This window comes from Dendrobates tinctorius, unplaced genomic scaffold (genome assembly GCF_039654945.1).
Source record: "Dendrobates tinctorius isolate UK_male_01 unplaced genomic scaffold, ASM3965494v1 ptg000250l, whole genome shotgun sequence".
In the NCBI taxonomy this organism is placed as follows: domain Eukaryota; kingdom Metazoa; phylum Chordata; class Amphibia; order Anura; family Dendrobatidae; genus Dendrobates; species Dendrobates tinctorius.
Window position 1 is genome coordinate 29,513,362 of NW_027361917.1, and position 26,798 is coordinate 29,540,159.

Consider the following 26,798-nt stretch of genomic DNA (forward strand, 5'->3'; position numbering starts at 1 on the left):
CAGGATCCTGACACTCAGGACACGTGCACTGGCTCAGTGAGCAAGTACAGTGCGGTGTTCCTGACATTATAACTGACCATTAAGTTTTTTTGTTTTTTTTTCTCTGCTGAGAAATATGGATCCCATACAATCTCTTGCTGAGCAAATGAAAAATCTGAGTCAGATGTTTCAGGGTTTATCTCTGGAGCAGCAAGCTCTGGCTCGTTCTCAGCAGCAGGTTTCTGAGACAGTGCTGCTGGGTCTCTGGGGGCTGGGGCGAGTGATGTTGTTTTGGTGTCCCCAGAACCACCTGTTAAACTGCCTGATTTTTTTTCTGGGAACAAAAAGGAGTTCAGGGTCTTCATGGAGGGGTGCAAACTCTTCTTTAGTTTGAGGCCACGTTCCTCTGGGGTCGAAAGTCAGAAGGTAGAGGTCATTATGTCTTTATTAAGAGGGTCCCCACAAGCTTGGGCTTTCTCCCTTCCTCCCACTGCCCCTGAGAGAGTGTCTGTGAATTCGTTTTTTGAGGCCCTCGGGCACATATATGATGAGCCGGACCGAGTGTGATTGGCAGAGGACATGGTGATGAGTGTCTGACAGGGGAAACACGGCTGAGTGGTTTTGCACAGAATTCCGCCGCTGGGCCGCAGAGGTTTCTTGGGACGACGCCGCACTCTGAGGACTCTTTCGCAGAGGCTTGTCCGAGCGGTTACAGGATGCCTTGGCATTACATCCCCCACCTAACTCTCTCGAGGACGCCATGACCCAGGCCGTCCAGATGGACCGCAGGCTGTGGGCCAGGGGGGTGATGCAGGCAGAGACTCCATTGTTCCCTAGTGGAAAAGAGACTATTTCTGTACCCATGGACATAGGGGCTCTCTCCCTGAAGGAAAAGGAGAGACAACGCCGGAGAGAAAAGCAGTTATGCTTCTACTGTGGTAAAACGGGACATTGGAAAAGGGAGTGTCCTGATTGTCCATCCTCAACCCGGTCGACGGGAAATGACTAGGTCTGGGTAGTCAGCGGGGAGACTACTCAAACCCTCAGGTACCCTTTTCCTCATTTTCTAAGGTGTTGCTTCATGTGTAACTGTTAGTGGACAATTGTTGTTTTCCCTCTACAGCTTTCGTTGACTGCGGATCATCCATCAATCTCATTGATTCCCAATTGGTCACACGCTGTAAGATAGGGACAGTTAGACTTAAGGTTCCGATCAAAGTGGTGGCCATTGACTCCTCCCCCCTCACTAAAGAGGGAATTCTCTTTATGTCTGACTTGTTTTCACTCAAAGTGGGCTAACCATGTGGAAAAATTAAGTTGTTTGGTTCTGGACAATCTACCAGCAGGATTGGTGTTGGGCATGCCTTGGTTACAACGCCATAACCCAGTCATTAACTGTAAAACGGGGGAGATTGTTCAGTGGGGGTTTAATGATTCGATGTTATGTGATAAGTCTGCACTATTGGTTGAACCTGTTGAATCTGTATCTGTGTCATCTGTCGAGCGGGAAGGTATTCCGGAGTACCTGAAAGAATTCGAAGATGTGTTCTCTGAAAGTGAGGCCGAGACATTGCCGCCACATAGACCCTTTGACTGCGCTATCGAGTTAGTCCCGGGGGTTAAATTGCCTAAAGCCCGTCTGTTTAATTTATCTGGCCCTGAGCGCTTGGCCATGAAAGATTACATTGCTGAGAGTCTTCGCAAAGGACACATACGTCCCTCAGTCTCACCTGTGGCGGCAGGGTTTTTTTTTGTTAAGAAAAAAGATGGTGGTTTACGTCCCTGCCTCGATTTTCATGAGCTGAACAAGATTACTGTACGAAATACGTACCCCCTTCCGTTGATTCCCAACTTGTGTAACCAACTTTCAGGGGCAAAATGGTTCTCCAAACTGGATCTTCGGGGGGGCATATAATTTGATAAGGGTCCGGGAGGGGGATGAATGGAAAACCACGTTCCTCACTACCGAGGGACTGTTTGAAAATTTAGTCATGCCGTTTGGTCTTACCAATGCCCCAGCCATATTTCAGAATTTCATCAACGTGGTGTTCTCGGATCTCATTGGTCGTTTTGTTGTCATTTACTTAGACGATTTTCTGATATACTCACACGACAGTCAATCTCATCTGAATCATGTACGAACCGTTCTCCAAAGACTGAGGGAAAATAATCTGTATGCCAAATTGGAGAAATGTGTGTTTTTTGTTCAAGAATTGTCTTTTTTGGGATTAATTGTGTCCTGTGAGGGTTTTTGCATGGACCCCAAGAAGGTGCAGGCCATTGCGGATTGGGTGCAACCCCGAGACCTTAAGGGTCTTCAGCGCTTCTTGGGGTTCGCCAAATATTACCGCAAATTTATTCGTGGGTTTTCACAGGTGGTCAAAGCATTCACAGATCTTACTTGTAAAGGTGCGGATGTGAGAAACTGGTCCTCGCTCGCAAAAGAGGCCTTTGCGACCCTGAAAAGAAGCTTTATGTCTGCTCCTGTGTTAGTACAGCCAGATCCGTCCAAACCATTCGTCGTGGAAGTGGACGCCTCTGAGGTGGGGGTGGGGGCAGTTTTGTCCCAAGGGCCTGCCACTCTAACCAACCTCAGGCCATGTGTTTTCTTTTCCAAGAAGTTCTCTGCTGCGGAAAGAAATAATGACGTAGGCAATAGAGAGCTTCTTGCGGTCAAATTGGCGTTTGAAGAATGGAGGCACTTTTTGGAGGGGGCCAGTCACCCGGTTACGGTGATCACGGATCACAAAAATTTGTCATACATTGAGTCTGCTAAAAGACTAACGCCCAGACAGGCCTGTTGGTCACTTTTTTTTTCCCTCACTTTTTTTTTTTCCCGTTTTCAGTTTACCATTACATTTCGTCCAGGGTCTAAGAATGTCAAGGCTGACGCCTTATCGCGCATTTTTCAGCCGGTGTCGCCCCCTGAGCCACCGTCCTCCATTCTTCACCCTGGGGTTGTGATAGCAGAGGTCTCATCTGAATTGGAATGGGAGATTCAGGGGGCCTAGTTGCGGGCCCCGGCGGCCAAGCCGGAGGGGAAGTTGTTTGTCCCAGAGCAACTTCGCCTGAAACTCTTGCAGGAGTTCCATGAATCCAAGCTGAGTGCTCACCCTGGTATTTCAGCCACACGTCTGGCGGTGGCTAAGATCTTTTGGTGGCCTACCCTTGGTTCGGACATAAAAAAATTCATTGCTGGTTGTGGGGTCTGTGCTCGTTCTAAAAGCTCTCATAGCCGGCCGGCAGGGGAGCTGATGCCCTTGGCAGTGCCCAAAAGACCATGGACTCACTTATCCATGGATTTTGTTACCAATCTCCCTCCATCTAAGGGTAATACAGTGGTATGGGTAGTGGTGGACAGGTTTCCTTAGCAGGCTCATTTTGTACCCCTGTCCGCACTACCGTCAGCTGAGACGTTGTCCAGGTTGTTTGTGCAGCATGTGATCCGGTTGCATGGGGTACCCCTGAATGTGGTGTCTGATCGTGGTGTGCAGTTTGTGGCTAAGTTTTGGCGTGCTTTCTGCAAAAAATTAGGGATGTCTCTGTCCTTTTCGTCTGCATACCATCCTGAGAGCAATGGTCAGACGGAGCGCACTAACCAGTTCCTGGAACAGATCCTCAGGTGTCTAACCTCTGCTAGACAGAATGACTGGTGTGATGCACTGCTGTTGGCTGAATTTGCCTTCAATAGTCGGGTGAGTCAATCCGTGGGTATGACTCCTTTTTTGATCAATTATGGGTTCAGTCCTCATTTTGGTGAGTTTTCTCGTCTGGACTCGGGGTGTCCCGGGGCTGAGGGCTCTGTTGAGCGATTACAGAATACGTGGGCAGAAGTTCAGCGGAGTATATCTAGGTCTCAGGGCAGGTATAAGTTTTTCACAGACAGGAAACGAACACCAGGGCCCACGTTTCAGGTTGGAGACAAGGTTTGGCTCTCCACTCGAAACATTAAGTTGAAGGTTCCTTCAGCCAAGTTGGGGCCCAAATTCATTGGCCCATACAAGATTGTGGAATAAATCAATCCAGTGGCGTATAGGCTGTGCCTTCCACCCTCTTTCAAGATCCCTAATGTCTTCCACAAATCTCTACTGAAACCTTTTGAAGCAGTCCGGTGAGACTCCGAGTCTGCTGCTTCTTCTGTTTTGGTCGAGGGGCAGGTGGAGTACGAGGTTGGTCATATCGTAGATTCTAGGTTGGTACGGCGGTTGGTACAGTAACTGGTTCATTGGAAGGGGTATGGACCGGAAGACAGGTCCTGGGTACCGGCCCGGTTGATGCTTGCTGATCGCCTGGTGCGGGCTTTCCATGCTATGTACCAGGGCAAACCTGGGGGTCCAGAGGCCCCCCGTTGAGAGGGGGGTACTGTCATGATCTCAGTGCGGGTTTGACTCGCACACGTGGGGTTAATGTCTGGAACCAGTGCTGATGACTGGCATTTCTGGGGTTAAAGGTTGTGATCCTGGTGCAGGCTTACCTGCACACCTGGGGCTATGATTGTGGCCTCTCCCTGGTTTGGGGAGAGGCTTCTTATAGCCTCAGGACGCTCCCATCCCTGTCAGTTATACTCTTGCCCTTGGCATAGTGTGGTGACCCCTGAGTGTGCTTGTGCTGTGTTCTGGTTGCTTGATAATCTGTGTATTACTCGGTCTGTTCTCTGGATATTGCTTTGGATTCTGCTTGGTACCTTCTATGTCTGTTTGGTTTTGACTGCTGCTTGGCCCTGACTATCCGCTCTGTCTCATCCTTGGTATGTTATGGCTATCTCTGTGTATGAACCCCGTTTTGCCTGACTCTGAGTAATTCTGTATAGTGTCTTTCCATCTCACTAAGCAGGATGCTAAGCCCCGCCCCCTTGCAATCATATGACCGTAGGTCCCGTGTCTGCTTGCTAAACTTCAGCATCCACAGGTCCTGTGCATCGGTACTTTCTGGCTGTACCTGACCCCGGTACCCCTACAGTGCGGGTGAGTCCCTGCTCAGCGGAGGCTGCACGCCGGCGCTGACAGGATCCTGACACTCAGGACACGTGCACTGGCTCAGTGAGCAAGTACAGTGCGGTGTTCCTGACAACTGTATGGTAGGAGACCCAGGAAGACCCTACTTCTTACCCCGAGACATAAAAAAGCCAGGCTGGAGTTTGCCAAACCTTACCTGAAAAAGCCTAAAACGTTTTGAAAGAATGTTCTCTGGTCAGATGAGACAAAAGTAGAGCTTTTTGGGCAAAGGCATCAACATAGAGTTTACAGGAGAAAAAAAGAGGCATTCAAAGAAAAAACACGGTCCCTACAGTCAAACATGGCGGAGGTTCCCTGATGTTTTGGGGTTGCTTTGCTGCCTCTGGCAGCTTGACCGTGTGCATGGCCATTATGAAGTCTGAAGACTACCAACAAATTTTGCAGCATAATGTAGGGCCCAGTGTGAGAAAACTGGGTCTCCCTCAGAGGTCATGGGTCTTCCAGCAGGACAATGACCCAAAACACACTTCAAAAAGCACTAGAAAATGGTTTTAGAGAAAGCACTGGAGACTTCTAAGGTGGCCAGCAATGAGTCCAGACCTGAATCCCATAGAACACCTGTGGAGAGATCTAAAAATGGCAGTTTGGAGAAGGCACCCTTCTAATATCAGGGACCTGGAGCAGTTTGCCAAAGAAGAATGGTCTAAAATTCCAGCAGAGCATTGTAAGAAACTCATTGATGGTTACCGGAAGTGGTTGGTCGCAGTTATTTTGTCTCAAGGTTGTGCAACCAAGTATTAGGCTGAGGGTGCCAATACTTTTGTCTGGCCCTTTTTTGGAGTTTTGTGTGAAATGATCAATGTTTTGCTTTTTGCTTCATTCTCATTTGTGTTTTTTCATTTAAGACAAATTAAAAGAAGATAATAATACCAAAGAATTTGTGATTGCAATCATTTTCAGGAAGAAACTGAATATTATCTGACAAAATTGCAGGGGTGTCAATACTTTTGGCCACAACTGTACCTAGTTCATTGTTATATAAATTTGTGATTCAGGATAATGTTACATTTGCATGAAGCTGAAAAGTGGGGCCCTGGAATTGGTTACTGGTGGGCCGTTACACCCTTACATAATAGTACTATTCTATAAAAATGAATGTACTCCTGTGATAATTTGCTGTTACAAAATTGGGAGCACACTTTTAGTTTTATTACTGCATCCTGACACAAAGCATTAAACGGCCAACTGCTGTTTAGTAATTCAAGTAATCTTCTTAATATAGTGGTTGATAAGGGATATAGCTACCTCATAGTCATTCTTTCCATGTCTCCATGTTTATGCGATGCATAGTCAAGTGTAACAGATGTTTCAGTCATATAACCCACATCTGGCTGCAAGGCATTCACTGGTGTCATTTAAATTAGCCCTTCCATTTTATTATGAGTAGTAAACACTGTCTCAGGGACTACGCCTTCTGGGAATTTTGCAGGTACTCTGGGATAACGGTGCAGCTATAAAATTGTTCAGCTTTACAAAGCTGAAGCAAAACCCTGAATAAAAATGACTGTATCTATTGTCTTTTTTTCTTTCTAAACAAGCTTCCGCTATCCGGTGAATGAATGTTTACCAGGGATGTGTAGATACATAGCTAATTTGTTAATTATCTGTAAAAATGTGTTCAACGGGCTTTCTGCAACATTTGCAATGCAATATTAGGAATTTCAGAACATGTTCAGCTCCATCCTCCTCTCATTGACTATTCTGCTCCTGAATAAAACAAAAGTAAAGATAAAAAGCAGTCAGGTGAAGTGGGGAAGCAAAGAACATTTCATATAAAATGCAATAATGTCAGTATTTAGAGGAAATGATAGCTGATGCTACACCTAAATAGCTATATCATAAGCAATGCAAAGGAAATTATTTCAAAGGGGTCCTATCATTTTTTATTAATATTACAAAAAACCCTATAATACATAGGATACACTATGAAAAGCAGAATACTGTCTCTTTTACGCTTGTGATCGGTTATCTGTGCATGCAATTGCAAGAAGATGTCCATGTACATGGCTGTGTTCAAATTTTCATGACAGAACATTTACTCCAACACCAAAGAGTGTTTTTTGGATCATATAGCGGCTTGTATTAAATTTTTGGGTGCATGTACCTATGCTGTAATTAATATTTCTGATTAGATAAAATCACGCTTTATCTGTCATGAGCAATAGATCCAAATGACATTCTTCTAATTAGAGATGTGAGAAAAAATAGAGTGGAATTTATTATTGTGGAATTATATTTTTATTAATTGCCTTTATTCAGTGGTCTAAGAATAATCCTCCTACTTCATTGAGGCCTGGTCCATTGGTGCTTTTCTTTTTTGTCTGTAAAATGCCAGGAATGTAAGATTTTTCTACAAAATTCCGCATTTGACAAAATGCTGATTCTTTTTTTTAGAATTCTCTTCAACGCAGATTCAGCAAGTTGCCAGCCACATATAGGACGATTCTCACCTTACCGCTCACCTCTGTGGCACCTTTGCTCCTCACCATCACTAGTCCGGTCCCCGCTGCATATTTTAATCTTTGCTGCTCACGCTGAAGTTCCTGGGCCTCTCACAGTGAGCAAGGACTTGCTCTGATGAGACCTGGACAGTTCAACGTATGTGCGTGCAACTCATGGTGGACGCTGTGACGTCATGATTAGTGATGAGCGAACATGCTCAGATAAAGTGTTATCAGTTATTGAATAATATGTTCAAGTCCCTGCGCCTGCATGTCACGGGGCTGTTCGACTAAAGGCCCTGTCACACACAGCGAGATCGCCAGCTAGATCGCTGATTTTGTGATGCCACAGCGATCTTGCCAGCGATATCTCTGTGTGTGACATGTATCAGCAACCGGTCCCCCTGCCGGGTATCGCTGAATTTATAACTAAGCAGCTCCCACAATCCCTCTCTTGGCCCTGTAGTGGGGTGTATAAATGTAGACTAACTCTAAGGGGCACGCAAGTGAGGGGTCAGCACGCATTAAGCAAAGCATCGCATTAGCTAAGCATCTTGCAAGACAGTTACTCCATGACAGTTAGTCAGGACAGGAGTCAGGTAACCCACACTTTGCTGTAATTTTAGCCATGTGCTTTATTTCGATCCTCCTGTGTTCCCTTGCCATCCACATTCACCGCCCCATCTCTCCCCCATCACCACTCATACACATCAGCCCCTCTATACTTTCCTCTCCCATGTACAGCTCCCATGCACTTCTCACCTTCCTGAAAAACCTCCGTCCATCTTGCCCAAACACATTCAACAAAAAAACGGCTAACATTTCAAATAACTACCTGCTCTTTATGTTCTTACTCCTACTGATTTCAGGGGACATCTCCCCCAACCCTGGTCCACCATCCTCCAACCTCAACCCCTACCCTACCCCATATCAAAACCAAAATAATCTCATTAATATTACTTGCACTCCTTCATCTCCATCTTTCAATTGTGCCCTCTGGAATCCACGGTCTGTATGTAACAAGCCTCCTTTCCTGCATAACTACTTTCTGAACAACTCTCTTAATCTGTTGGCCCTCACTGAAACCTGGATTCAGGATTCTGATACTGTCTCTCCTGCTGCCATTTCCTATGGTGGCTTACAATTCACTCATTCCCCGAGACCCACAAACAGACCTGGTGGTGGATTCGGTATACTCCTGTCCCCACAATGCACTTTCCAGGTCATCCCCCCAGTTCCATCACTCTCATTCCCTTCTTTTGAGGTCCATACCATCAGGCTCTTCCGTCCCCTCTCCCTCAGAGTAGCGGTCATATACCGTCCCCCAGGCTCACCCACCCACTTCCTTAACCACTTTTCAGCCTGGCTGCCGCACTTCATGTCCTCAGAACTACCAACTCTTATCCTGGGAGACTTCAACATCCCCATTAACAGCCCTACTTCCACATCTGCATCCCAGCTTCTGTCACTAACCACCTCTCTCGGCCTCTCACAGCTCTCAACCTCTGTGACACACAGAGACGGTAGCACCCTTGACCTGGTCTTTGGCCAGCTTTGCTCAATGTCCTACTTAAATAACTCACCGCTTCCCCTCTCTGACCACAACATTCTCTCCTTCACGCTCACAAATCCTCGCCCACCCCAGCACACTCCCACCTATCACACATTCAGAAATCTACAAGCCATTAACCCTCAAACACTTTCAGACTCTCTACAATCTTCCCAGTCCCCAATCTCCTCTTTTTCCTGTCCTGATCTGGCTGTTCATCACTATAACAACACTCTTACAACCACCCTTGACCAGGTAGCGCCCCTCACCCTCAGAGCTTCCTAACTCAGAGTAAAACAGCCCTGGCTCACATCGCAAACTCAATTTCTCCAAAGATGCTCTAGGAGTGCTGAACGCTGATGGAGAAAAACCCGCACACCAGAAGACTTCATCCACGTCAAATTTATGCTAAGAACCTACAACTCTGCCCTTCACCTCGCCAAACAGACCTACTTCACCACCCTGATCACCTCACTAGCCAACAACCCCAAGAAACTTTTTGACACCTTTCACTCCCTCCTCAGGCCAAAAGCACAAGCTCCTATCTCAGACATTTGTGCAAATGACCTGGCCTCCTATTTTATAGAGAAAATAGATAATATCCGTCAGGAAATCCGCTCCCAACCACCAAGTGCTGTGACTCCCATCCCTTCCTGCATCTCCCCTGGCTCACTTTCCACATTTGATCCCATCACAGAAGAAGAAGTCTCCAGACTCCTCTCTTCTGCTCGCCCAACTACATGCACTACCGACCCCATTCCCTCACAACTCCTCCAGCCTTTCTCTCCAGTCATCACAACTCACCTAACTACAATCTTTAATCTCTCCCTCTCCTCAGGCATTTTCCCATCCTCCTTCAAACACTCTATCATTATTCCATTATTAAAGAAACCTGCTCTCGACCCTTCCTGCACAAACAACTACAGACCAGTCTCCAATCTCCCCTTCATCTCTAAACTCTTGGAGCGCCTAGTCTACTGCCGCCTTACCCGCTACCTCTCCACTCACTCCCTCCTAGACCCTTCACAGTCCGGCTTCCACCCCCTACATTCGACTGAAACTGCACTCATCAAAGTGACCAATGACCTTCTGACAGCAAAATGTAATGGTGAACACTCTCTGCTCATTCTTCTCGACTTTTCTGCAGCTTTTGACACTGTTGACCACTGTCTCCTACTCCATAGGCTCCAGTCACTAGGCATTAAGGACACTGCTCTCTCCTGGTTCTCTTCCTATCTCTCTGACCACTCCTTCAGTGTTTTTTTCGCTGGCTCCACGTCATCTCCTCTTCCTCTCACTGTCGGGGCACCTCAGGGCTCAGTCCTTGGCCCCCTTCTCTTCTCTCTCTACACGGCCCCAATTGGACAGACCAACAGCAGATTTGGCTTTCAGTACCATCTTTATGCTGATGATACACAACTATATACATCATCCCCTGACCTTACCCCTGCTGTACTACAGAACGCCAGTGACTGTCTTTCCGCAGTCTCCAAAGTCATGTCTGCTCTCTATCTGAAACTTAACCTCTCAAAAACAGAACTTCTTCTGCTCCCGCCATCTACTAACCTCCCTAAATCTGACATTTCCCTCTCCGTGGGTGGCACCATAATAACACCACGGCAGCAGGCATGCTGTCTGGGTGTTATGTTTGACACCAACCTCTCCTTCACATCCCATATACAATGTCTTGCCCGCTCTTGCCGCCTACACCTAAAGAACATCTCCAGAATTTGCCCTTTTCTCACCTTGGAAACAACAAAACCCTCACTGTAGCATTGATCCACTCCCGCCTGGATTACTGCAACGCTCTATTAATTGGCCTCCCCGCTACTCGACTCTCCCCTCTCCAGTCTATACTTAATGCAGCAGCCAGGGTCATCTACCTGGCTAATCGGTACTCGGACGCGTCCGCTCTTCGCCAGTCCTTACATTGGCTGCCCATTCATTATAGGGTCCAATTCAAAGTACTTGTTCTCACCCACAAAGCTCTCTACAGTGCAGCACCCCCCTACATCTCCTCCCTCATTTCTGTCTATCGACCTAGCCGACCGCTGCGCTCTGCAAAAGACATTCGACTAACCTCTGCACTAATCCGCACCTCCCACTCCCGACTCCAAGACTTTTCCCGTGCTGCGCCAATCCTCTGGAATGCTCTACCCCAAGAAATTAGGACTATCCACAATTTGCACAGTTTTAGGCGCTCTCTCAAAACACATCTATTCAGAGCAGCCTTTCATGTTCACTAATCACTCATTTTATGTGCAAGTGTGAGTATGTAGCCCATTCACTATCTCTGTCCCCCACCTTCTCAAGATAGCTGGACCATCATTGTAAATACATCATTGTAAATACACACCTGTACTTTGTATCTCCCCCACCTCATTGTAGATTGTAAGCTCTCATGAGCAGGGTCATCTTATTTTACTTTAATTACTGTATTATTAACGTTGTTACTTATGACTTGTGTTTTGAAACTGTTAAACTGTAAAGCGCTGCGGAATATGTTGGCGCTATATAAATAAAGATTATTATTATTATTATTATTATCGCGCTCGAATGTCCTGGGCCGTTTTTTGATCGTTGGTCTCCCGCTGGCCAGCGTGCATCACTGCGTGTGGCAGTGAGAGACCAGCAATCAGCGACGCTGGGACCTGGTTTCCAATGTAAACAGTGGGTATCTAAGAGCCGAGCGTGCACGCTGGTTTCCAAGGTAAACAGCGGGTAACTAAGGAGCCGCGCGACTCTTAGATACCCGCTGTTTACATTGGAAACCAGCTTGCTCGCTGGTCCTGATCGCTGGTGGGTCTGCCTATGTGACAGCTCACTAGCGATCAGCTAACTATGTCCCAGCGATCCCATCCACGTTGGATCGTTGGTGGGATTGCTGGGACATTGATATGTGTAATGGGGCCCTAACGCAACAAATGCATGGATTGCCTGTTTGCTTATCACTAGTCATGATGTTGCCATCTTCCACACGCTTGTGCAGAGCCAACTGGGGCCTCATCAAACCAGGAAGTCCCATTTCACTATGACAGACCCAGGGATTTCAGCGCAAACTGAAGATTTAATGAGAACCACAGAGCATAATAAGGGACATCAAATAAAAATGTAATTTTGTGTGAAAATTTGTGCAAGCAGGTAAAATAGAATTTTGCCTGATCTACATTTCTCTGTTCCTAACATAACTCTTGCATATTGCATTACTGACTCTCACGTTTTGCATCAGGTGCAAAGGTTTTAGTACACCTGGAGAGTCTGCTCACATGCACCTGCATGGATAATGTATGAGCATTAGCCTGCACTAATGTAATTCTTTGTTGAATCCATTCACCTAGTGGGTAATGATATGATTGGACCGATTCATTTCTTAAACTGTTGTAGTAAAGCAAATGCTGAGCTCTGAATGATTGCTTTGAGTAAGAAACACAATTTTATTGTAAGACAATTTTTTAAAATGAGGCCCGATAAGGTTTATCTGTACAAACCTAAAACGAGGTGACACTACCTGTATCTGCATTATAACAAGCTTTCGCCTACAAGCCCCCCAAATAATTCAGTGGAAAGAAAGAGAGGAACTGAACTGTTAGTTGTATTGATTGTCAAGCTCCTTTCCCAGATATAAGAAGAAAGAAATAAGAATGTCAGCAAGATGATTTAAGAATCCTAACAGAACAAAACTCAATGATATTTACTAGTGATTTTCTCATTTAGGATAAGACACTGCAGCTACATAATCCTGATCACAGATCTCAGAGGCTGAGGAATAATACCATAAATGCAGTAAGCTGGTTGATAGCGATAAAAACCAATTATGTTCATTCAGAGCATCATTTGGACTGTTGGATGCCATCCAAAATGTTAACAAAAGGAGCCAAAGGCTAAACAGCAAGCATACTACACAGAAAAAAACCCCAACATTGTTGCATAAGAATGTATTGGGCCAGGGGCATCCACATGTACACATGGATTGGGAGTTTAATGAATGCCCACGAGGAAACTCCAGCATCTAAGCAATGTACTAAATGATTACCATGCTTAAGTCCATAAAGGGAGGCCAGGCAGACTATTGGATGTGACTCTCATAAATATATCATACATATCATACAGTTTGTCATAATAGTTTCTGCACAGAATATAAATATATATATAAAAAGCAAAAAGGAGAGAGTGAGAGAATCATGATCAATAATAGCTTGAGCTATACTACCTGCAACTAATTATACTGCCCTTAAAATGTCTACAGTATGAATGTGGATTTTCTAAATCAAAGGTCAGGGTGAGGAGCATGGACTAAAGGTGACTGTGCTGCTGTGTTTAAGACTAGCACATAGATCAGCAAGAACCAGGAAAGCAGGGTAAGCAGGATGTCAGGCAGACAAGCAGAAAGCACCAGATGAAACTGAGACATGTGTATGAGTGCACACAGGAACTGTTGCTATATTGTCAATCAGGAACTTGTAACAAGGAAATGGTTAGCTGCAAAATAGCAGTGGAGTGTTGGCAAACTTGCTTGCAGAGTTGCATTAACTTGATAGCAGAAAATGAGGTGTCAACAGCACCGAGAACAATGACAAAAAGTTGGAAATCTATGATCTTGTTTGCAGAATGATTGATGTGGACAACAACTAAATAAGTTGGACTGAGTTTGAAAATAGCACTGGTAACAGAATAGAATTCAGGAATAGGAGAGGAGATAATTAGATAGCTTGATGGAGCTGTGCCAAATTGAAGGACAATCAAAGTCCTGACAAACAAGTGGAAGTTATGAATCATGCTTTCTAAATATTCAGGCATGCAAGAATGCTTGAGCCATCCTTAAAAGTCTTACATGATGACTAGTGTTGAGCGATACCATCCGATATTCAGAAATATCGGATCGGATTGGATCGGCCCGATACCAAAAAAGTATCGGGTATCGTCGATTCCGATCCCGGAAGTCCCATTCAAGTCAATGGGACAGAAATATCAGAATTAAAAAAACCCATTTCTTTCCTTGTACATCCTGTTCGGGGGGGGGGAAGAGTGTGGGCGGTGCGTGGGCAGACACTGTGCGTGTCTGTGTGTGCGGCCGGGGCCTGTGCGGGCCTCTCGGGGGTCTGTACAGGCCTGTTGGGGGCCTGTGCCGGCTGCCGGTGGTCTGTACGGGCCTCTCGGGGATCTGTGCCGACTGTCGGGGGCTTGTGCCGGCTGCCGGGGGTCTGTACGGGCCTGCCGGGGGCTTGTGCCGGCTGCCGGGGGTCTGTACGTGCCTGCCGGGGGCTTGTGCCGGCTGCCGGGGGTATGTGCGGGCCTGCTGGGGGTCTTGTGTGTGTGCAGGCATCGTCTGATGGGACTACAAGTCCCATTGGGGATGCCTGCTACAATGACAGTGATTGACACATTAGCCAATGATGGGACAGTAGAAGTCCCATCATCCGGCTAATGTGTTGAATGTAAAAAAGAAAAAAAAAACATACTACATATATACTACATTCTTACAACATACATACATACTACATACATGCTACATATATACTACATTCATACAACATACATACATACAGTGGGGCAAAAAAGTATTTAGTCAGTCAGCAATAGTGCAAGTTCCACCACTTAAAAAGATGAGAGGCGTCTGTAATTTACAGCATAGGTAGACCTCAACTATGGGAGACAAACTGAGAAAAAAAAATCCAGAAAATCACATTGTCTGTTTTTTTTTCATTTTATTTGCATATTATGGTGGAAAATAAGTATTTGGTCAGAAACAAAATTTCATCTCAATACTTTGTGATATATCCTTTGTTGGCAATGACAGAGGTCAAACGTTTTCTGTAAGTCTTCACAAGGTTGCCTCACACTGTTGTTGGTATGTTGGCCCATTCCTCCATGCAGATTTCCTCTAGAGCAGTGATGTTTTTGGCTTTTCGCTTGGCAACACGGACTTTCAACTCCCTCCAAAGGTTTTCTATAGGGTTGAGATCTGGAGACTGGCTAGGCCACTCCAGGACCTTGAAATGCTTCTTACGAAGCCACTCCTTCGTTGCCCTGGCGGTGTGCTTTGGATCATTGTCATGTTGAAAGACCCAGCCACGTTTCATCTTCAATGCCCTTGCTGATGGAAGGAGGTTTGCACTCAAAATCTCACGATACATGGCCCCATTCATTCTTTCATGTACCCGGATCAGTCATCCTGGCCCCTTTGCAGAGAAACAGCCCCAAAGCATGATGTTTCCACCACCATGCTTTACAGTAGGTATGGTGTTTGATGGATGCAACTCAGTATTCTTTTTCCTCCAAACACGACAAGTTGTGTTTCTACCAAACAGTTCCAGTTTGGTTTCATCAGACCATAGGACATTCTCCCAAAACTCCTCTGGATCATCCAAATGCTCTCTAGCAAACTTCAGACGGGCCCGGACATGTACAGGCTTAAGCAGTGGGACACGTCTGGCACTGCAGGATCTGAGTCCATGGTGGCGTAGTGTGTTACTTATGGTAGGCCTTGTTACATTGGTCCCAGCTCTCTGCAGTTCATTCACTAGGTCCCCCCGCGTGTTTCTGGGATTTTTGCTCACCGTTCTTGTGATCATTCTGACCCCACGGGGTGGGATTTTGCGTGGAGCACCAGATCGAGGGAGATTATCAGTAGTCTTGTATGTCTTCCATTTTCTAATTATTGCTCCCACAGTTGATTTCTTCACTCCAAGCTGGTTGGCTATTGCAGATTCAGTCTTCCCAGCCTGGTGCAGGGCTACAATTTTGTTTCTGGTGTCCTTTGACAGCTCTTTGGTCTTCACCATAGTGGAGTTTGGAGTCAGACTGTTTGAGGGTGTGCACAGGTGTCTTTTTATACTGATAACAAGTTTAAACAGGTGCCATTACTACAGGTAATGAGTGGAGGAAAGAGGAGACTCTTAAAGAAGAAGTTACAGGTCTGTGAGAGCCAGAAATCTTGATTGCTTGTTTCTGACCAAATACTTATTTTCCACCATAATATGCAAATAAAATGAAAAAAAAACAGACAATGTGATTTTCTGGATTTTTTTTTCTCAGTTTGTCTCCCATAGTTGAGGTCTACCTATGATGTAAATTACAGACGCCTCTCATCTTTTTAAGTGGTGGAACTTGCACTATTGCTGACTGACTAAATACTTTTTTGCCCCACTGTACATACTACATACATGCTACATATATACTACATTCATACAACATACATATTACATACTACATACATGCTACATATATACTACAGTCATACAACATACATACTACATACATGCTACATATATACTACATTCATACAACATACATACATACTACATACATGCTACATATATACTACATTCATACAACATACATGCATACTACATACATGCTACATATATACTACATTCATACAGCATACATACATACTACATACTACATACATGCTACATATATACTACATTCATACAACATACATACATACTACATACATGCTACATATATACTACATTCATACAACATACATACAACATCCTTCATACATGATACATATATACTACATTCATATAACATACATACATACTACATACATGCTACATATATACTATATTCATACAGCATACATACATACTACATACATGCTACATATATACTACATTCATACAACATACATACATACTACATACATGCTACATATATACTACATTCATATAACATACATATATACTACATACTACATACATACTTCATATATACTACATTCATACAACATACATACATACTACATACCTGCAACATATATACTACATTCATACAACATACATACTACATACATGCTACATATATACTACATTCATACAACATACATACTACATACATGCTACATATATACTACATTCATACAACATACATACATACTACATACTACATACATGCTACATATATACTACATTCTTACAGCATACATACAGACTACATACTACATACATGCTACATATATACTACATTCATACGACATACATACTACATACATACTGCATACAATACATTCATACATTCATACAATACATACATATAGACATACAGTACATATAACATAGAGTACATACTCACCATCACTTGTCACTTTGATCCCCAAAGCCAGTGTCATCTGTGGAAAACTATGAAAATAACAAACAAACAACATACTCCCTGATCCGCAGAAATCCATGCGTGTGTGTCCCATGCCAATCTCCCGTGGAGAACTGCAGCATCAGCTGATGCGACCGCTCTCTACGGGGCTCCAGGAATCCAGTGACGGGAGGTAGGTATCCTTCTGCACTGTATTCCTCCGCCACTGTAAAAAAATAGTCCCTGGTCTCACTTTATGGCAAAAGCTGCGTGGGAACTTTCTCACACAGCAATGCCAAAAGTGAGACTAGGGACTATTTTTTTACAGTGACAGAGGAATACAGTGGGGAAGGATACCTACCTCCCGTCACTGGATTCCTGGAGCCCCGTAGAGAGCGGTCGCATTAGCTGATGCTGCTGTTCTCCACGGGAGATCGGCATGGGACACACACGCGTGGATTTCTGCGGATCAGGGAGTATATTGTTTGTTTGTTATTTTCATATTTTTTACAGTGAGAATGACTCTGGCTTCGGGGAACAAAGTGACAAGTGATGGTGAGTATGTACTCTTTGTTATATGTACTGTATGTCTATATGTATGTATTGTATGAATGTATGAATGTATTGTATGTAGTATGTATGTATGTTGTACGTCTGTAGCATGTTGTATGTATGTAGTATGTACTAAGTATGTAGTATGTATGTAGTATGTATGTTGTATGAATGTAGTATACATGTAGTATGCAGTATGTATGTATGTATGTTGTATGAATGTAGTATATACGTAGTATGTATGTAGTATGTATTATGTATGTATGTTGTATAAATGTAGTATATATGTAGTATGTATGTATGTATGTATGTTGTATGAATGTAGTATATATGTAGCATGTACTGTATGTAGTATGTATGTATGTTGTATGAATGTAGTATATATGTAGCATGTATGTAGTATGTATGTATGTTGTATGAATGTAGTATGTATGTAGCATGTATGTAGTATGTATGTATGCTGTATGAATGTAATATATATGTAGCATGTATGTAGTATGTATGTTTGTTGTATGAATGTAGTATATATGTAGTATGTATGTAGTATGTATGTATGTATGTTGTATGAATGTAGTATATATGTAGTATGTATGTATGTTGTATGAATGTAGTATATGTAGTATGTATGTATGTATGTTGTATGAATGTAGTATATATGTAGTATGTATGTAGCATGTATGTATGTTGTATGAATGTAGTATATATGTAGTATGTATGTAGTATGTATGTATGTATGTATGTTGTATGAATGTAGTATATATGCAGTATGTATGTATGTTGTATGAATGTAGTATATATGTAGTATGTATGTATGTATGTTGTATGAATGTAGTATATATGTAGCATGTATGTAGTATGTAGTATATATGTATGTTGTATGAATGTAGTATACATGTAGTATGTATGTAGTATGTATGTTGTATGAATGTAGTATGTATGAAGTATGTATGTATGTTGTATGAATGTAGTATATACTGTATGTAGTATGTATGTTGTATGAATGTAGTATATATGTAGCATGTATGTAGTATGTATGTATGTTGTATGAATGTAGTATATATGTAGTATGTATATATGTTGTATGAATGTAGTATGTATGTAGCATGTATGTAGTATGTATGTATGTTGTATGAATGTAGTATATATGTAGCATGTATGTAGTATGTACTGTATGTATGTATGTTGTATGAATGTAGTATATATGTAGCATGTATGTAGTATGTATGTTGTATGAATGTAGTATATATGTAGCATTTATGTAGTATGTTGTATGAATGTAGTATATGTGTAGCATGTAAGTAGTGTGTATGTATGTTGTATGAATGTAGTATGTATGTAGTATGTTTTTTGTTTTTTTTTACATTCAACACATTAGCCGGATGATGGGACTACTACTGTCCCATCATTGGCTAATGTGTCAATCACTGTCATTGTAGCAGGCATCGCCCGATGGGACTTGTAGTCCCATCGGACGATGCCTGCACACATACACAAGACCCCCAGCAGGCCCGCACAGACCACCGGCAGCCGGCACAGACCACCGAGAGGCCCGTACAGACCACCGGCAGCCGGCACAGGCCCCCGGCAGCCAGCACAGACCACCGACAGCCGGCACAGGCCCCCGAGAGGCCTGTACAGACCACCGGCAGCGGGCACAGGCCCCCGACAGGCCTGTACAGACCCCCGAGAGGCCCGTACAGAACACCGGCAGCTGGCACAGACCTCCCGCAGTCGGCACAGCCCACGCATCATGATGCGCACAGACCGCACATCATGATGACATCATTTCAGCAGCCAATCACAGCCACAACAGTGGCTCATTGCATAATGGGGAAATAGAAGAAAAATATCGGTACTCGGTATCGGAATTCCGATACAGCGAAAATTGGCCGATACCCGATATTTGCAGTATCGGAATGCTCAACACTAATGATGACATCAATGATGCTTGGATGGATTAGCCTAGCATGGCCTAACATAGAGGGAGCCAACCATAGGATCTAGCTGAAAGCAAGACCTAGAATTGAGACAGATGAATAACAGCCATCTGTCACTTTGTACAAATGTATTTAAATTGTACTGCTTTGAAAACCTGCTATAATTGTCGGCCTAAAGTTAGTATCCAAGATTCCCTTTTTAAACATGCATGCTCACCTCAGTTGAGTGTAGAATGCATTTTATTTTAACAGGGAAAAGAGATAGATACCTGACACATCTGAGTTGGTCATCTTGGTAAGCTTGTTATTTGTCACCATTGACTTAAGAACTATTTTTTTGCCAAATTTATAGAGAACTAACCAAAAAAGAGACCAAAAGCTCACATCTCCTCTGAAGCCAATTACTCTGATCAGTGGCTCTACTGATGTAAGTAGCAAGAACTACTGATCTCAGTGATTGGCTGCAGCAAAGAAGTTTGCTATAGATGTGACATCACTACTGTAGCAAAACACATAGACATAGCATCAGCAGGGAGCAGGTGCTAGAGTGGGAGAGGATGAATACTGAATGAATACTATTTATAATCTTATTTTGCTTTACAGGAATAATTTGGTTTCCACTTTTCTAAAAATGGAAAACATCTTTAAGGCTGGTTTCACATTTGCGTCTGTGTGCGCAGCCTTTTATCCGCATAGACCTGCATGCGTCATGCGTACATATATTTAACATGGTGTAAGCAGGGACATGCGTTTGCATGCATTTCCATGATTTTGTGTACGCATACGTCGTTTTGCGGTGTGCGGCGGGGCGCGGTGAACGCAACATGTTGTATTTTTTGAAGCATCAAAAATCCATCAAACATGCGCAGGCATGCGCATGTGGATGAGTGCATAAAAAAACGCATTACTGTCTATGGAAATGAATTGGTCCGCAAGGACATGCGTACACATGCGTTTGATACGCATGAGTTCTTGAAAATGTAAATAGAAATCCCATGAGACATGCCCATTTTTGTCTGGTGTCATATCGAACGCATGCGCATAAACATCGCAAACACATGCAAAAACGCATACAAACGTGCGCACACGCAGCGTAACATGCGTTATGCATTCATTTTTGCATGCGGATGATACGCTGCGGACTCAAACGCTAATGTGAACCTATCCTAAAAAATAGCATACAAAATAATATTCATATGTTAATTCTAGTTTAGAAAATTGAGTTTGCACAAAAAGGTGCATAAGCTAAGAAGTGGATCACTTCAAGCTACATTTTAATTAAACTGACTTAACTTTTCCTTAATTAACATAATCTAAAGCATATGTAGGGGCCAATAAAAAATAAACCAAGAGCCTCTGGTAATTTAAAATGTCCATTCATTTTAGGAATGTAAGTTGAAAACATGTCAGTAAAAACTTCAGGAAGTAGTGCAATGACTTCTATGTTGATGACAGCAGCTTCTTCAGGTTCATATACAGTATATAATGTTCCCGAAAAATAATATAAAGCTCCTCTCTCCAGTCTCAGCTTATGTTCCATAAAGCATATGTAGTATTATATTTTATAGACATGCTACTAGTGAATAGATGAAAGTCTTCAATAAGACTGGGTTTACATGGTATGATTGACTGCTGATTGGCAACATGCATTGGTAGTTGCTTAATGATAGTAAAGACTGATGATCCAGATTCTAAGTGCACAGAATGATCGTTCATACGATTGATCCATGAACGTAGAACTTTGTGTCATCGGCATGACATCACCTGTTCATACAGGACAAAGTGCTAATGATAGCGATTATTTTTAAGTCTGTGTGAAAATCATTGGTGAAAAAGTATCACTCACTCACTGAAAAAGTATTTTGCTCATTTTTGGGGTACTAAAAGCCTGTTCAGAATGGGTGATAATCATGAAAAAGCGTTGCTTAACCTGTTCATCCCCTATGGTGGTTTGCACGTTAATAACCAGGCCAATTTTTACAATTCTGGTCACTTTATGAGGTTATAACTCTGGAATGCTTCAACGGATCCCACTGATTCTGAGACTGTTTTTCCATGACATATTGTACTTTATGATAGTGGCAAAATTTCTTCGATATAACTTGCTTTTATTTGTGGATAAAACTGAAATTTGGTGAGAATTTGGAAAATTTTGCAATAATAAAACTTTGAATTCTTATGTCCTTAATCAGAGAGAAGTGTCACGCAAAATAGTTAATAAACAACATTTCACACGTCCACTTTACATCAGCACAATTTTTTAAACAAATTTTTTTGGTTAGGACATTTTAAGGGTTAAAATTACCAGCAATTACTCCTTTTTCCAACAAAATATATAAAACCATTTTTTTAGGGTCCACCTCACATTTGAAGTGACTTTGAGAGGTCTATATGATAGAAAATACCCAAAAGTGACACCATTCTAAAAACTGCAGCCCTCAAGGTGCTCAAAACCACATTCAAAAAGTTTATTAACCCTTCACAGGAATTTTTGGAATGTGGAAAAAAAATAACACAACATTTTTTCACAAAAAAAATGACTTCAAATCCAAATGTTTTTATTTTAACAAGAGTAACAGAAAAAAATGGACCCCAAAATTTGTTGTGCAATTTCTCCTGAGCACAATGGTTACCCATTTGAGGGAGAAAATCACTGTTTTTGCTCACGGCAGGGTTCGGAAGGGAAGGAGTGCCATTTTACTTTTTGCTTGCAAAATTGGCTGGAATTAGAGGATGCCATGTCACATTTGGAGAGCCCCTGATGTGCCTAAACAGTGAAAATCCCCTACAAGTGACACCATTTTGAAAACTAGACCCCTCAGGGAACTGATCTAGATGTGTGGTGAGCACATTGAACCCTCACATGGTTCACAGAAGTTTATAACGTTGAGCTGTGAAAATAAAAAATAATCACATTTTCACCACAAATATGTTTTTAGCCTCAAATGTTGAATTTTCGTAAGAGTAACAGGAGAAATTGCACCATACAATTTGTTGTGGAGTATCTCCTGAGTACGCTGATACCACAAATGACAGAGAAAACTACTGTTTAGGTGCATGGCATGGCTCGAAAGGAAAGGAGTGTCATTTGACTTAATTGAATGTAAAATTTCCTGGAATCATTAGCGGATGTCATGTCCCGATGTAAAATGTGCCTAAACGGTGCAAACCCCTTACAAATGATGCCATTTTGGAAACTAGACCCCTCAAGGAATGTATTTTGATGTGTGGTGAGCACCTTGAACTCCCAGGTGCTTCACAGAAGTTTATAACGTTGAGACGTGAAAATAAAAAAATCACATTTTCCCCACAAATGTTTTTAGCCCCAAATTTTTTACTTTCATAAGGGTAAAAGTAGAAATTGCACCATACAATTTGTTGAGCAACTTGCCTTGAGTATGCTGATACCCCATATATGGGAGAATACTACTTTTGAGGCACAGTGCAAATCTCAGATGGAAGAGGCGTCATATTGGAGTTCAGATTTTTCTGGAATGGTTTGAGGGTGCCATGTCACATTTGCAGAGCCCCTGAGGTGCTAGAACAACAGAAACCCCCCATTTATGAACTAATTTTACAAACTACACTCTCAATGAATTCATCTAGGGGTGCAATGATTATATTGACACCACATGTGCCTCACAGAATTTTATACCATTGAGCGGTAAAGAAAGAGTAAATTACATTTCTACCACTAAAATGTTGTTTTAGACCCAAGTTTTTACTTTTTCTAAGGGCTAATAGGAATTTTTATTTACAGCAATCTGAGGTCCATTTACCCTACATAGAATCATAGAATCATAGAATCGTAGAGTTGGAAGGGACCTCCTGGGCCATCTGGTCCAACCCCCTGCTCAAAGCAGGATTCGCTAAATCATCCCAGTCAGATGTCTGTCCAGCCTCTGTTTGAAGACTTCCATTGAAGGAGAACTCACCACTTCTCGTGGCAGCCTGTTCCACTCATTAATCACTCTAACTGTCAAAAAGTTTTTTCTAATATCTAATCTGTGTCTCCTCCCATTCAGTTTCATCCCATTGCTTCTAGTCTTTCCTTGTGCAAATGAGAATAAAGTTGATCCTTCTACAATGTGACAGCCCTTTAGATATTTGTAGACAGCAATTAAGTCTCCTCTCAGTCTTCTCTTTTGCAAACTAAACATTCCCAAATCCTGCAACCTTTCCTCATAAGACAGGGTTTGCAGACCGGTCACCATTCTGGTCGCTCTTTTCTGAACTTGCTCCAGTTTGTTGATGTCTTTTTTAAAATGTGGTGCCCAAAACTGGACACAATATTCCAGATGAGGTCTGACCAAAGAGGAGTAGAGGGAAATAATGACTTCACGTGATCTAGACTGTATGCTTCTGTTAATACATCCTAGAACTGCATTTGCCTTTTTTGCTGCTGCATCACACTGTTGACTCATATTCAGTCTGTGATCTATTAGTATACCCAAGTCTTTTTCACATGTGCTGTCACTTAGCCCTATTCCTCCCATTCTATATATGCTTTTTTCATTTTTATTGCCCAGATGTAGTACTTTGCATTTCTCCCTGTTAAAAACCATTCTGTTAGTTACTGCCCACTTCTCCAGTTTATTTAAATCTTTTTGAATCCTCTCTCTCTCTTCTCTAGTATTAGCTATCCCTCCTAGCTTTGTGTCATCAGCAAATTTAATCAGTTTACCCTCAATTCCTTCATCTAAATCGTTGATAAAGATGTTGAACAATACAGGGCCCAGGACAGAGCCCTGTGGTACCCCACTTGAGACATTCTTCCAACTGGATGTGCAGCCATTTACGACCACTCTTTGGGTCCGATCACTAAGCCAGCTATGAATCCACCTAACAGTTGCCTTGTCCATTCCATACTTAGTCATTTTTTCAATAAGGATTGTATGAGAGACTTTGTCAAATGCTTTGCTGAAGTCAAGATATACTATATCTACAGCATTTCCTTGATCCACCCAATCAGTGATACCGTCATAGAAGGAAATTAAGTTAGTCTGACATGACTTATTAGTTACAAACCCATGCTGACTCTGTTTGATCACTTCATTCTTATCCAGGTATTGACTTAAATGTTGTTTAATAATTTGTTCAAAGATCTTTCCTGGTATAGAAGTCAGACTCACCGGCCTATAGTTGCCTGGGTCCACCTTCTTCCCCTTTTTGAAGAGAGGAACAACATTTGCTCTTCTCCAGTCTTCTGGCACTTCTCCTGTTCTCCAAGAATTTTCAAAGATTATGGAGAGTGGTTCAGAAATTTCTTCTGCTATCTCCTTCAGTACTCTGGGGTGTAATTCATCTGGACCTGGAGACTTGAATTCATTTAGGTTAGCTAAGTGTTTCCTCACTATCTTTCTGTTTATAGATATCCTGGATTCTTCTATTCCCTTAATAGGACAGTGAATAACAGTTGGTGTTACATTTCCTTTCTGAGAGAAAACAGATGCAAAATAGGAATTTAGAAGTTCAGCCTTCTCAACATCCTGTCTTACCATTTCATCATTTTCATCCTGTAAAAATCCTATAGCATCTTTGACTTTTCTTTTACTTTTGACATATCCCCAAAATCCTTTATTATTGCTTTTGACATCTCTTGCAAGCCTCAATTCATTTTCAGCTTTAGATAATCTGATTTGTGCCCTGCAGATTCTGCAGACAGCATTATATTCTTCTTTAGATATGCCTCCCTCTTTCCATTTTATAAACATTTTTTTCTTCCTTTTTAGCATGTGCTTAAGTTCTGTGTTCACCCATCCTGGTTTCCTTAAATGCTTCCTATTCTTCCCTCTTTTCGGAATTGTTAACAACTGTGCTTTGAGAATTTCATTTTTCAAGATTTCCCATCCTTCCTGGACATTTTTGTCTTTAAGGATATCCAGCCATTGGATCCCTCCAATTATCTTTCTGAATCCCTTAAAATCTGCCTTTCTGAAATCTAACCTTGACGTCTGAGTCTTCACAGGTCTTCCGCCTCTAGTTATCCAAAATTCTAAAATAGCATGGTCGCTACCTCCTAGGGTTCCAGCCACTTTTACCTCCTCAACCATTTCCTCCCTGTTTATAAGGATTAGATCCAAGGTAGCAGTTCCCCTTGTTTTCTCCCCTACCTTTTGGAAGATAAAGTTGTCAGCAAGAGAGGATAAGAATTTCCTTGACCTGTTAGTTTTGCCTGAGAGAGATTCCCAACAAATGTCTGGATAGTTGAAATCTCCCATGACAACTATGTCATATTTTTTGGAGAACTTGGCCATTTGATGCATAAAGAGTTCATCCATATCTTCAGCTTGCACAGGCAGCCTGTAGTAAATGCCTACAATGGTGTCCTTTCCATTGTTCTGTCCTTGTATTCTTACCCAAACAGTTTCCACAGAACTCCCAGTCTCTGAAGCTTCAATCTCTGTGCAGATATACACGTTTCTAACATACAATGCGACACCTCCTCCTCGTTTATCAAGTCTGTTTCTTGCAAATAAGTTGTATCCTTCTAGTCTTGTATTCCAATCATGTGTATCGTCCCACCAAGTTTCAGTGATTCCAATGACATCATATTTCTTTTCCTGTGTTAGTAGTTCCAATTCTCCTTGTTTGTTGCCCATGCTTTGTGCATTAGTATAGAAACATTTTAGTTTGTGATTGGTTACATGTAATCAAGAAATATTTTTCAGGCACAGTGCAAAGCTCAGAAAGAAAGGATCGCCATAATATAGTGCAGATTTTACTACTATGGTTGGCGGGCGCCCTGACCCACTGGGAAAGCCCATGTTTTGCCTGAACAGCACAACCCCCATAAGTGACCCCATTTTCCAAACTACACTTCTCAATTAATTCACTTAGGGGTGCAGTGATCATATTGACACCATGAGTGTGTCTCAGAATGTGATACTAGTAAAGAAAAAATAACTACATTTTTACCACCAAAATTTTGCTTTAGCCCAAGATTTTACATTTTCACACACAAAGTGGGTACAAATGGCACCATAATTTGTCTCACAATTTCTACTGAACATGGCAATACCCCTTATGTGACTGTACAGTACTACTTAGCCACACAGAGAGACTTGGGAGGAATTGAGCGCTATTTGCTTCCTGAAGCGAAGATTTTCCTAGAGCAGTTTGCGGTCCTGAAGCGAAGATTTTCCCAGAGCAGTTTGCGGACTCCATATATAGAGCCCCTAATTGCTACAAGAGTAGAATTCCAACTCAGGTGACCCCATTTTGAAGATTATACCCCTTTGGGAATTTA